Genomic DNA, 14,425 nt, shown 5'->3' on the forward strand with positions numbered 1-14,425 from the left:
CCACTTTCAGCCCTTTTAAGAGGGGAGGAGGGCCGACGCCGAATCTCCGAGACTGCTTCAAGCTAAACTCTAATAAGTCTCGATGAAAATGCAATGGGCGCTTTTATGAAGCTAAAGAAAACTCTTGCATCTGAGGAAGTTATGTTAATTCACCCTGACAAAAAGGAGATGCTTGCCATCATATGGGCGGTACAGACACTCCGAAATTACCTTTACGGTTCAACTAAAGTAAAGATTTTCACAGACCACGAATCACTAACGTATGCCACAAGTCCCAAAAGTTGGAATGACCAAATGAAGCGATGTAAAGCAATCCTTGAAGAGTATAATCATGATCTTTTACACAAGCCAGGGAAATCAAACGTAGTAGCAGACGCATTAAGTAGACCACCCATTCAAACAAACGATGAACTTAACACCCCCACCGCAACAGTTCACAGTAGTAACAGCTCGCCAGAAAAACTAAATTCAATAGCCACGGAGCTACTAAACGTCTTCAAGAATCAAATAATACTGAAAATAGGAAACCAGGCCTCCTATAAATTTGAAATAATTTATTCTAAAGCTATCATAGACATACCATAGAGGAACCCTCATTAGATTTTGGAAAACTTGTTGATATCTTAAAAAACGACTAAGCCCTTCTGTTATAAATGGACTTCACTCGGACGAAGCCTCCTACAAGAAATATACCCGCAGCATTTTAGTAAATTCAGGACCAGATTTTTATCAAAAATAGTAACTGACCTAACGGACGAAACGGATCAGGAAAATAAAATGATTAACGAACACAAAAGAGCTCATCGTAGTGCAATAGAAAATAAACAGCAAATATTAGAAGACTTCTATTTCCCACAAATGAGAGCTAAAATTGAGAAAATCTTAAAAGAATGCAGCGTCTGTAAAGAACACATATACGAGAGACATCCGAACAAACCCGAAATACAGAGAACACCTATACCCCAATATCCAGGTCATATTGTTCACATCGACCTGTACTGGACCTGTAAACAAGTTGTCCTAACCGCGATTGATAAGTTTTCCAAATATGCGCAAGCGAAAATCGTAAAATCTAGGGCGACCCAACACGTAAAACAAACTCTAGAGGAAGTACTAACGAATTTTGGTATACCAAAAATCGTAGTAATAGATAATGAAAAATCGCTAAGTTCAGGGCCAATAAGGAGAATAATGCAGGAGAAATATAATATAGAAGTGTTTAAAACTCCACCCTACCATAGCGCGGCAAACGGACAAATCGAACGTTTCCATTCAACCTTAAGTGAAATCATGAGATGTCAAAAGGCAGAAAAACTCCATAGTTCCATAAGAGATCTTATAGGCAGATCTATAATTAAATACAATAACTCCATTCACTCCACTACTAACAGAAAACCAGTGGATCTATTTTTTGGTAGGAAAGTAGCAAATGATCATAACCTACAACAAGCAGAAAGACAAGAAACCATTGAAAAAATAATAAATAAACAGGAGAAAGATTTAGAATTCCACAACGACGCGAAAGACTTTGTAAAAACCTATAAAGCAGGCGACGAAATTTACGTAAAGAACAACAAAAGACATAGAAAGAAAGAATATAAAGAAAGAAATAGTAAAAGAGGACAGAAACACAACTGTTTTGACAGAAAGAGTTATTTACAAGGGACTAATACGAAACTAAAAACTCCTTTACAGGTTTTTTACATAAAGGAATATGAAAATACAATCAATAAAATAAACCAGACAGCCTTAATAAAATTAAAAACTTACGACCCAATCCTACCCTTCATAAAAGAGGAAGTCAGGATTTCTAAAAACCTAATCAATAGCTTGAAAGTCAGGAGTATAAGGAAAAGACATATAGATCTAATAGGTAGTGCTTGGAAGTGGCTGCCCAGACAGCAGAGATTTTGAAATAATTAAAAAAAAAATAAATTCAGCTTTAACTAACAACAATAACCAGGTTATTCTCAATAGGCTTATCATTGACAAAATAAATAAAATCACTCTGACCAATAGAAATTTAATAAACAGCCTAAAATATGAAGGAGACTCTCAAAGGCATACTAGCACTACATTAATGTTTCAAATTCAAATGCTTAAAGAAGAAATTCTTAAACTTAATCAGGCCATACAGTGGGCAAAAGCAGACATTAGCAACCCCCAATTACTAGGAGACGAGGAGATCAATGAAGTTAAAAGAATATTAGATCAGAATCAATTACCTTACACACACTTTGAGGAAGCCATGCACATAGCGGAAGTAAACATAGCAAGTAAAGGACCTATGTTAATCTATATTGTAAAAATCCCTGTAACCGATACCAAGCTATGCGAAGAAATTCTAATTAAATTGGTCAATATGTCAACAAAATAGAAACCGGATATGTAATTAGATGTAAAGATAAAATATTTGCAAAAACTACAAAATGAAATACTTATATTGGGATAACGATTTGTAAACATAAAAACATGATAGACATTAGTAATTCATCTTGCCTAACAAATCTCCTAAAAAGTCGCCCTGCCACCTGCATTAGAATCAACAATCAACACATCCCCACAATTGATGAAATCGCACCCGGAGTTATCTTAGTCAACAAATTCAGCGGCAAGATCTCAGTCAATGGAACAACGTCAACACTTAATGGGTCATTTGTCCTTAACTTCAGCAGCAATAGAAAATGATGAACAAGCCTTCATAAGAAGTACACCGTACACCATCAACCTATGCCGGCAATCCTCCAAACCAAAACCAAAATGACAATTAAAAACCTAGAAGTGAAACTATCACTAGAATTCGTCAAGAAACTTAATGTCAACAATACTAAAACCTTGGAGCTATTGAAAACAACCTCCCACACAGCAGATATACTGATGGGCTGCGTCCTAATCACTGGAATCGTCGTACTAACGATCCGCATCTTGATTAAGGTTACAAAGGTTACAAAATTCCATATCAACCGAACCACCGATGACAAACCGACCAACGACCGCAACGAGTGGGGACACTCGATTTTAAAGGCGGAGGAGTTACCACCAAAAGAATTAGCAACAACAATCTGCGAGGGCTTGCACGCGCATCCGCTTGGTCAACACTCGGCAACAGAGGTACTTGGGGTCCCTCGAGCATACGTTGCACCTGCACAACATAAAAGTGCAGACTGCCCAATTTCCGTGAGAATCAGCGAACCAGCGAGTGCAGCAAAAATCAAAGCAGCGCAGCACCGACGCAGGCAGCATAGGTGGGTAGGCAAAGTTTGGTAGGGACAAATTTGTAAAACTAAAATCAGTTCTGTTTTTGCAATCAATTAATAAAGACCTTATGATCCTAAACACAAATAAAAAAAATATTTCTTTATTCAATTGAAACTCTTTGGAATTTACTTATATTTTTCTATCGATTTGCCAAAAACATATTTGCCACGCCCTTAAGCCGCCGAATTTGACGCGACCACATTTTTGAAAAATTGTTAGAAATTTCTTTCGATTTGCCAAACAACTTTTTGCAATGCCCACTCTAACGCACGAAAACCACCCAAAACTGACACGACCATATTTTTGAAAAAATTGTTGGTGCCATCGATTTCCATAAGTCGTTTCGCCATGCCCACTCTTACGTCCACCAACAGCACTTATCTGCCCCGCCCACACTTTTGCAAAATGTGTATATATATTTATAGGTCTTGTAAATTTCTATCGGTTTGCCAAAAAATATATTTGCCACGCCCTTAAGCCGCCGAAAACTGACGCGACCACATTTTTGAAAAATTGTTGGAAATTTTTTCATTATTAGTTATTATTAGTTTTGTACATTTCCATCGATTTGCCAAAATTCGGTTTGCCACACATACTCTAACGCCCACGAACTTCCAAAAACTGCCACGCCCACACTTTTCAAAAATGTTTTCATATTTGTATTATTTAAATTGAAAAATTTCTATCGATTTGCCATAAAACTTTTTACAATGCCCACTCTAACGCACTAAAACCGCCCAAAACTGACACGACCACATTTTTGAGAAAATTGTTGGATATTTTTTAATAATCTTATTAGTTCTAACATCCACCAACAGCACAAAACTGCCACCGCCACACTTTTAAAATATGTTTTCATATTTTTTCATAATTTTGTTAGTTTTGTAAATTTTTATTGATTTGACAAAAACTTTTTGCCACGCACACTCTAACGCCAACCAACCGTACAAAACTGCCACGCCCTCACTTTTGAAAAATGTGTTTATATATTTATATTATTTGCCATGCCCTTAAGCCCCGAAAAGGCCGCCACGCCTATAGGTATCACAAGGGGATCAACGCGCCACCAACGGTGGTACACACCGTAACTGTGACATACTACTTGAAGTGCAACTACACTCTCCACGCGAGGGCGGCTGGAAACAGGCTCTTAGTTAGGACCCTGCTAAGAGTGCTGGCTAATCGTAGTTGGGCTGGAGCTGGAAACTCTCAACAATTTCCAAATCTCCGGGCCGGACTAAGGTGTTATTCGACCCGTGCCGAGAGTCTGCCAGGCTGGGGGCCCGGGTAACAACTAGACCCGTCGCTAACGGAGAGTCCGGGCAAGTGGCGTCCGCTCGGTCTGGTTAGCCTTACCCGGGTACTGCGGATAATGCAACTCGTGGTACTATGAACCATAGAACCAAAAATATTAAAATGACAACTCATGTGCCAAGATTATTTTTAGCGACCACAATCTGAGCTTCACGTTTGGAGACATCTCAGTTTGTGGTCTAAAGAAGGCCAAGGCGATCAAAGCCGCCACAAGACGGGTCGAGACTCCTCGAAATCCACCAGTCTCCGCGGAGAAGGAAAAGCCCAATAAGCTCTCCGAATCCAGCGAGGATCTGGCGGAGGATGAGGATCTCGATGCGACCGTCATCGAGATGAGGGATCAGACCCCGATATCCTCTCAGGAGCTAGGCATGGAACTAGACCTGTTGAGTGAGGAAGAAGCTGTACCGGCGGATGGTGATCTGGGCATCTCCAGACCAGTAACGCCGATGATGGAGCCGATCATTTAATAATCGGGAGAACAAGGATGGCTCAGGTGAACATCCATCGCGCCAAGGGGACCTCGTCCGTGCTGGTACAGGAACCCTGGTATAGCCAGGGAATAAAAGGACTGTACGTGAAGAATGCCAAGGTATTTTGGTATCAACGGGCTTATAGCCCTAAAGCCTGTATCCTGGCATCTAGAAGTATTAATTATTATATACTTACAGAATTTTCCACACGGGACTGTGTACCGATCGTGGTAGAAGATGTGGGAGTAGCCAAGAAGACTGTGGTGGCATCAGCATACTTTGCCGATGACGAGGCGTGCCCACCGCCCGAAATCACTGCACTAGCTGAACACTGTAAGAGGATGCACTCACCGATCATCATTGGATGTGATGCAAATGCACATCACGTGATATGGGGCAGCAGCGACGGGAACCAAAGAGGTTCTAGAAATCCTAAATGTCGGCAATGTTCCGACATTTGTTACTAGGGTAAGATCTGAGGTTCTGGACATTACACTTTCTAGCAGATCAGTGGCTTCGCATATAAGCGACTGTCACATATCTCCTGAGGAGTCAGGTCACAGAATTATTCGTTTTAACATAGGTCTAAATCTAGATTGTAGCGAGCGTAAGCGCAATCCCAGGAAGGTTTCAAAAAAAATAAAGGAGATGGGAAAAATAGCTGGAGCAACCCCTGCAACAATTCGCACGCAGATATTAAACGGCGCAACTTCATCAAATGATAGTTTACCGGTGCAAGCAATGCACACTTTTCGATCGGTGACAACTAGTAGTAACACCAATGTTACCAACACCATAACTAGACCCACGCTAGCTTTTCGACTACAAACTCATATACTATGGTAGTAGCAGCAAGTTCCTATACATCCCCAGCAATGGCTATTGGAATACCTACGATCTCCGAATCAGCACCTCCCAGCGCTCAAACAGCGAATGATATGAACAAGTGCTTGTTCCAATCAGTTATACCTGTGGGCAGAAAACGTAAGGGAAACTCAAGTGTGTTTAAAAAAAATCAGAAAACTAAGAAACAGGCTTCTCAGCCGCATAAAATGCCATCTAATGTTGAGATCGAATCATGCAAGTAGACCTGCCTGAAAGTCTGATGAAGATGAAGCAACTCCATCTGCTGATAATAGAAGCAGACAATCTTCAAATACGGTTAAGCCTTCAGCAATTTGTGTCCCAAACTTCAGTAATCCCCACTCACTGGAACTAGAGCTGAATTCGGGTGCTGGTGAGAGCAACTATACTTTATGAACATCGAAATTTGGAGTGTCACGGATATACACGGTCAACTCTGAGGCCTTCCGTGCCGTTATAAAAAAATTATGTTCTATTAATTGTAAGTTCTGGCATCATCAATTAAAAGAGGTGGCAAGTGTGCTGGGCCCCACCCAACTTACGCTAAGCACAAGCGACAATTATTTGTTGATCAACTGCGGTGGTGATCATGCTGCAACTGACAAAGACTGCCCTGTCAGAACGCTTTACTCACGGATTCATTCCGGATATTGCACGGCCCAAAGGCCCTCAATTTGGTTCACTTGCGACTCACCAATACCACAGTGACCTAGACTCACCACAAGGCTTAGGCCTTGGAAAAAAGTTTCGGGCGCTGGAATCACGGACGTCAAAATGATCCAACCAATAATAAAAATAGGAACTCTGAGGAGCTTCAGCTTTTCCTTAGAATGCAAAATATTGATGTCATGCTTGCCACTGAAACACATGTGCGGAAAGGACAACGCATCTCTCTACCTATTTACTCCACCTACCACGCCATCCACCCAGTGGAAACAACAGAGGTGGAGCCACTGTCATAGTGCGCTCTTTCTTGAATCATTGTCCTAAACCTCCAATCTCAACTAACGACCGGCAGGTAGCGAGCGTGCAGCTGCAGACTTCAGAGGGAACGATTACATCGGTGTATCTCCCCGGGACTTGATATAAATCCTACTTAATTCTAATCTTCTAAATATTAGTGCCTAAACATTCCATTCAAGATTCGTCTATAGCTTTCAAAGCGAACGGTCGTGTTTTTTTTGCGCCCCGATTTTTTATTTTCTGTTTGTCAAACCAGCCATGGTTTTAAATAATATTCTTTAATTATCATATACTTTAAACATAATTATTAAAGATTCGTTCACTTCGCGAGTGATTCCTTTGTGATTTGTGCAGTAGTTTAAACAAATATACAAAGTATTTTGCATTTTTCGTCTTTGTGTTTTGTTTACTCTCCATTTTGTGCGTTCTTCGCAGTGCTGTTTGGTGTTGTTTTTTGCATGCACATAAACTCCACGTTTCGCTCTCACTCTTTCGCTCTCCCACACAAAATCTAAATTTCTCAGCGTGCAGACCGCTCTTGTGCGGTTCTTTTAACAGCTCGCTTGAAAGTTTTGATCTTTTGTTTTCGTGCACAGTGGTCTGATTTCAGATAAACATGGAAACCGTAAATGTTGTCTGCTTTTATAAAAATTGTTGCCAGGTTATAAAACCTGAGCAGCCAAAAATGACTTGTTGGCTATGTGATAGAATGGTGCATACTTAGTGCGCTGGTTTTAATGGCCGTACAAGTGATGACCTAGCAAAGGGTAAAAATCTATGTTACTGTTGTGATGCTTGCCTTGTGGTTGCGAACGAGATGAAATCGTTTATGCGCCAAACTAAAGGTAGCTTGAAAAAACTGATCAACAGTTTTGGCGTAGCTAGAGATAGTTTTCGTCGAGCCGATGATCTTCTTTCCGCGCTTAATTCACAATTTAATGGCCTTAAGCTATTACATTAATCTCCAAAGCGCAAAAAAGCCGCTGGTGGTAGGCTGACTAAGGCACCGCAACCAAGGGCAAATGATCAACAGGACTCTACAACTGATCAGCTGTCAATCGCCGCAAATCCGCAAATTTTGCTCAAATTGGCAGGTAAAAAAGATTCGGAGCAATCCGATCAATCCGCTGTGGAGGGAGCCTACCATGGCATTGCTAAAGATTCCGAATTGTCTGCACTGCTTTCTCAACCAGTAATTCCACCTATCCCGATTAGTTTACCACCACAAGGTCTGGACTTTCGGCACGAGTTGGCACTTCAGAAATACAATCTGAAGGCCCAAACCCCTCGCGGTGGTTTCACTAAAAAAACAAATTTTCGTTTCTCGGCTTTCCCCTGATCAAATATCGTCTGATGTATTGTCTTATATACAAGACAAAACAAAAGCCGATAATATAAAAGTGGAAAAATTTAACTTCTCTTACGCTAGGGACATATCATCTTTCAAGATAACTGTCCCAAACGAGCTTTTTTCGACCATATGTTCGGGTTTTTTTTGGCCGGATAGTATGGTGGTAAAAGAGTTCGAAGCTAAGATCAAAAATAGGAAAAAGGGGCCCGTGGGAATTAAACTTTCCTCGCGTGACCACTGCACCATACGCCTCTTCATCTTCTTCCTCTTCAAAAAACTAACAACGAATCTTACTATCTCCTATCAAAATTTTAGAGGCTTGCGTAGCAAATTAATCAAATTGTATTCTGATAGTCTATAATTTGCATCCCATATAAAAGTGTTCACAGAGACTTGGTTAAAGCCGGAGATACTTAACTCCGAAGTCCCAGGTATTTACACTATATATAGGTTCGACCGTGCCTCCAGGGGAGATTGAGTCTTAATTGCGGTTAGATCTACCCTCGCGTCGGAGGATAAAGAGTTAACACACCTAAGAAATGTGAAGTCCAGACTCTATATATAATTTAAAAATACCGGTTCTCAGTCCATCCTTTGTAAATATTTAAGCGCTCGGTTAAACTTTACCGTGCCTAATGCTTAGTGCTAAAAAAATTATTTAAACCGTTGTTCCAGTTTGCACAGGATCCGAAACAGTTTTATAATTTCGTTAGCACTAAGCGAAAATAAGGTCTTACCCTTCTTCGCTATTTTTTGAAAACACTACGGTAACATCGGATCAGGCAGTAGCCGATCTATTCGCCAAGTTTTTTCAAACAACAGATTCAACTTTACCTCATTCCGAACAGCCATACTCTTATGCGGTATCTGAGTCGAATCTAATATTTTGCCCCACTATAAACGAAAGCTCACTGCTTAACGATCTTCAGTCGTTAAACCGGTCTATTCGCCAGGTCCCGATGGAATCCCTGGCTGTATGCTCAGATTCTGTGCGGAAGCCTTGTGCAAGCCTCTACTGAAACTGTTTACCTTATCTCTGGAATCTTCACAATTCGCTCATATATGGAAGGAGTCCTTTGTGATTCCTCTTCATAAAAAACTGGATGCTAGCAATTACCGAGGAATCTCTAAATTGTCGGCCATCCCAAAACTTTTTGAAAATATTATCACTCCTCATTTGCAGCACCTTTGTAGATATCACCGTGTCAGCACGGTTTTATGAAACGCAGATCAACAACCACTAACCTCTTGGAGCTAACTTCTTTCGTAATACAGGGTTTCAAAAATAATCTTCAAACAGATATCATCTACACTGACTGTAGTAAAGCATTTGACTCTGTTAATCATTACCTTCTAATAAGAAAACTTGATCTTTTAGGTTTCCCTGTTGATCTTCTAAATTGGATTTCAAGCTATCTGAATGGCAGGACACAACAAGTCCTCTAAAAATTCTTTATCTTCTATTCTCCGAGTCACATCCGGTGTCCCACAAGGGAGCCATTTTGGTCCGCTTCTTTTTACCTTATTCATCAAACCTCCCCTTAATAATCAACCAAACGCGTGTACTTATGTACGCAGACGATGTTAAATTATGCCTCCAGTACAAGGACACTTCGTGCCATTTGGACTTACAATCCGATCTAGACCGATTTCAAATATGGTGCCGTGATAACGTATTAGACTTAAGTGTAAAGTTATGACCTTTTGTCGTGCCAACCCAATACGCACGACTTACACTCTAAGTGGGTGCTCTTTGGACAGAATAACACGAGTTGATGATCTTGGTGTTCTTCTAGACCCAAAACTAAAATTTTCTGACCATATTTCGTCTATTGTCAATAAGGCCAGGGGTGTGCTTGGTTTTATAAAAAGGTGGTCTAAGGAATTTGATGATCCTTACTTGACTAAAACCTTATTTATTTCGCTAGTCCGTCCGATTCTCGAGTTCGGATCACCTGTTTGGAGTAGTCCACTCGGACCGCATTGAATCGGTCCAAAAAAAACTGCTTACTTCTCGCCTTGCGGCGCCTAAATTGGGATGCAAACCGTATATTACCTCCTTACCTCCTTATAACCATAGAACTATGCTTGGAACAGTCTTTATTTGTAAGCTTATTCGTAGGGATGTTGAGAGTCCCGACTTGATTAGTCGGCTTAACTTCTCGGTTCCAAGTAGATTCGCTAGAAACTATATACCCCTTAAATTAAATCATTCTAGATCTAACTATGAGTTGCATGACCCTTACAGAGTTTTATGTTCTGACTATAATAGACTTTATCCTATTATCTGTAATCTTGACTCACTGCCGCTCTTAAAGCAATCGATTTTAACTTTTTTATTACATAATTAGATCCTACTAACACCTTTATTTAATATAGTTATTTTACATTATATTCATTTCCTCGTTCCTGCTCTCTTTTTTATATCGCGTCTATATCTTCTCGCGAATCGAGCCGTACGATACACGGCAGCGGTCGGTTGGGCGGAAGGTGTGCCCGTGGGACCCGTGACACAAAAAAAAAGGAAGACATTAACTCGTGTCTTACAAACGGGTTTAGAAAAAACTGATCCCTTGGCGGAGCCAAGAGGGATAAAGATGCTCCATGGTGGAACGAGCAATTGGAGAAGTTGACGAAAGCGACCAGGCTTCTCTTTAACAAAGCAAAAAGAGAAGGGAACTGGGATGCCTACCGGAATAAACTGACCATGTAAAACCATGAGATCAGGACTTCACAGAGCAATCTCCAAAGAATGGCTAGAATCAAATCAGGCATTACGAAAGGAGGATAACTCCTATACTATAGGAAGTAAGGAGAAACTTGAGCTACTGCTGCCAACTCACTTTCCGTTAAGCACGCTTCAAACGGATTGAAATACCCCGGTAACGGCACAAAGTAGACCGTGTGCTACTGATTGGGCCAAATCAAAATCAATAGTAACAACGGAGAGATTAAGATGGGCAATTGGTAAATTCCAGCCCTACAAATCTCCAGGTCCAGATGGCATTCAGCCAATCCTGCTTCAACGAGCACTAAGTCAGCTCCCAGCACCGATCAGGAAAATACTGATCAGCAGCCTAGCTTTAGGACACATACCTACTGCCTGGAGTATAGCCGAAGTGGTCTTCAAGCTGGAAAGAAAGACATCAGAGACATCGTTCAGACCCTTCAGCTTGACATCGTTTTTGCTAAAAACGTTGGAAAAGCACTCTGCTTGTGGAGCATCCGCTCCAACGGACGCAGCATGCCTACAGGGCGGGCAGATCAACTGATACTGCCCTATATCACCTGAAAAGCCTTATTAAGGATTCACTGACTCATAAGGAAGTGACGTTATGTGCCTTTTTAGACATACAGGGTGCTTTCGACAATGAGACTGTCAACGCATCCCTGGAAAAAAGAGGATTAGATGCGACAACCAGCAGATGGATGAAGTCACTACTGGCATCTAGGCGAGCCATGGCCACTATAGGAGGACAGTCGTCCACAATATCTACCACAAGGGGTTGCCCCCAAGGTGTTGTCCTCTCACCTCTCCTGTAGAGCTTGCTGGTTGACGAGTTGCTGGAAAGACTGACCCACACGGGTATACTTTGCCAAGGCTATGCTGACGATATTGTCATTATAGCTAGAGGGAAATATAAGGAAACACTCTGCGATATCATTCAACTGGGCCTCAATATGACCAGGGAATAATGCAAGGAAGTAGGCTTGAGCCTGAATCCCAGCAAAACTGTTATTGTTCCTTTCACAGACAGGTACAAGCTACAAAGAATGAAGGCAATAACCCTGTCAGAATGTGGCATAGAGGCCTATGAAACCACAAACCATAAAGTGGTATACAGACGGATCCCTCACCGACGAGGGAAGTGGTCTGGGGGTTGTAGGCCCCAGGTTGAAATACCACGAATCAATGGGCAGATACGTCAGCATTTTTCAAGCTGAAGTCTGTGCTATTGGACGCTGTGCGGAGTTTAATCTGCAAAGGAACTATCATGGCAAGGACAGTGCTATACAGTCTGATAGTCAAGCAGCCATAAAGGCGCTCAGCAAAGCTAAGATAACATCTAAGCTAGTAAATGAAGTGAGGACAGGCCTAGACAAACTAGGAGCTGTCAACAAACTCACAATAAGGTGAGTCCCGGGACACAACAACATCTCGGGAAATGAGCTAGCAGACAGCCTAGCCAGGAAAGGGGCAGAGAACCCTCTAATTGGGCTCGAACCCTTCTGTGGTCTTGGTCACCACAGAGTACGGGGCTTACTAAAGTCACTAGAGGAAGAAAAACGTCTGTCCTTCTGGGAATACCTACCAGGACTTAGGCAGTCTAAGATTCTCCTCCGTGAATATAACAATAAAAGGATCAAGACCCTAATGACACACCTGAAAAACACCGTGCGCATTTCGACTGACCCTCTTACGGGGCATTGCCGACTACACAGCCTTTTGCACAAAATTGGCATTGCAGACAGTGAACTCTGTCGCTTCTGCTGCATGGAGGAGGAGAGCTCTGCACATATTATATGTGATTGCATGGCGCTTTCCATCAGTAGGAACAGACTCCTGGGCATGTATATAGTCCCACTGGAAATAATTGCAGCCCGGAAACCTATTTATACAGTGCATTGGACTTCAGGGGGCTCTTTGAGTCATGAAGGGGTAGTACGATAGATCCGACTGGGTCGCAGTACACATACAAACCCACTTAATAATAATAAATAAGCCGCCGAAAAGTGACGATTTTTAAAAAAAATTTTGGAAATTTTTCCACAAACTTATTAGTTTTGTAAATTTCCATCAATCTGTCAAAAATCGTTTTGCCGCACCCACTCTAAAGCCCACAAACTGCCGAAAACTGCCACGCCCACACTTTTAAAAAATGTTTTTATATTCCTATTATTTAACTTCTATATTTCTATTGGCCAAATCAATTTTTGCAATGCCCATTTTAGACCGTTAAAGTCTAAAAACTGACACTACAGCGTTTTTAAAAAAGTTGCTATATATTTTTTCATAATCTTATCAGCTTTGCAAATACCCATCGATTTCCAAAAATCGTTTTGAAACGCCCACATTAACGCGCACGAACTGCCTAAAACTGCCCCACACTTTTCAAAAATGTTTCAAAATTATTTCATAATTTTGTTAGTTTCGTGAATTTCTATCAATTTGACAAAAAACCAACCGCAACCAACCGCACAAAACTGCTACGCCCACACTTTTGAAAAATGTGTGTATATATTTATAGGTCTTGTAAATTTCTATCGATTTGCCAAAAAGATATTTACCACGCCCTTAAGCCGACGAAAACTGACGCGACCAAATTTTTGAAAAATTGTTGGAAATTTTTTCATTATTAGTTATTATTAGTTTTGTACATTTCTATCGATTTGCCAAAATTCGGTTTGCCACACCCGCTCTAACGCCCAAGAACTTCCAAAAACTGCCACGCCCACACTTTTCAAAAATGTTTTCATATTTGTATTATTTAAATTGAAAAATTTCTATCGATTTGCCATAAAACTTTTTACAACCACATTTTTGAAAAAATTGTTGGATATTTTTTAATAATCTTATTAGTTTTGCAAATTCCCATCGATTTCCACAAATCGTTTGACCATGCCCACTCTAACGTCCACCAACAGGACAAAACTGCACCCGCCACACTTTTAAAATATGTTTTGATATTTTTCCATAATTTTGTTAGTTTCGTAAATTTCTATCGGTTTGACAAAAACTTTTTGCCACGCACACTCTAACGCCAACCAACCGTACAAAACTGCCACGCCCACACTTTTGAAAAATGTGTTTATATATTTATAGGTCTTGTAAATTTCTATCGATTTGCCAAAGAAATATTTGCGCCCCCTAATGCGCCCAAAACTGACGCGACCATTTTTGAAAAATTGTTTGAAATTTTTTCATTATTAGTTATTATTAGTTTTGTACATTTCCATCGATTTGCCAAAATTCGGTTTGCCACACCCACTCTAACGCCCACGAACTTCCAAAAACTGCCACGGCCACACTTTTAAAAAATGTTTTCATATTCTAAATAAATTTTTGCAATGCCCATTTTAACGCACTAAAACCGCCAAAAACTGATACTACAACGTTTTTATCGATTTCCAAAAATCGTTTTTCCACGCCCACATTAACGCGCACGAACTGCCTAAAACTGCCTACCCCCACACTTTTCAA

This window comes from Drosophila melanogaster, chromosome 3L, assembly GCF_000001215.4.
Source record: "Drosophila melanogaster chromosome 3L".
NCBI classification, from domain to species: Eukaryota; Metazoa; Arthropoda; class Insecta; order Diptera; family Drosophilidae; genus Drosophila; species Drosophila melanogaster.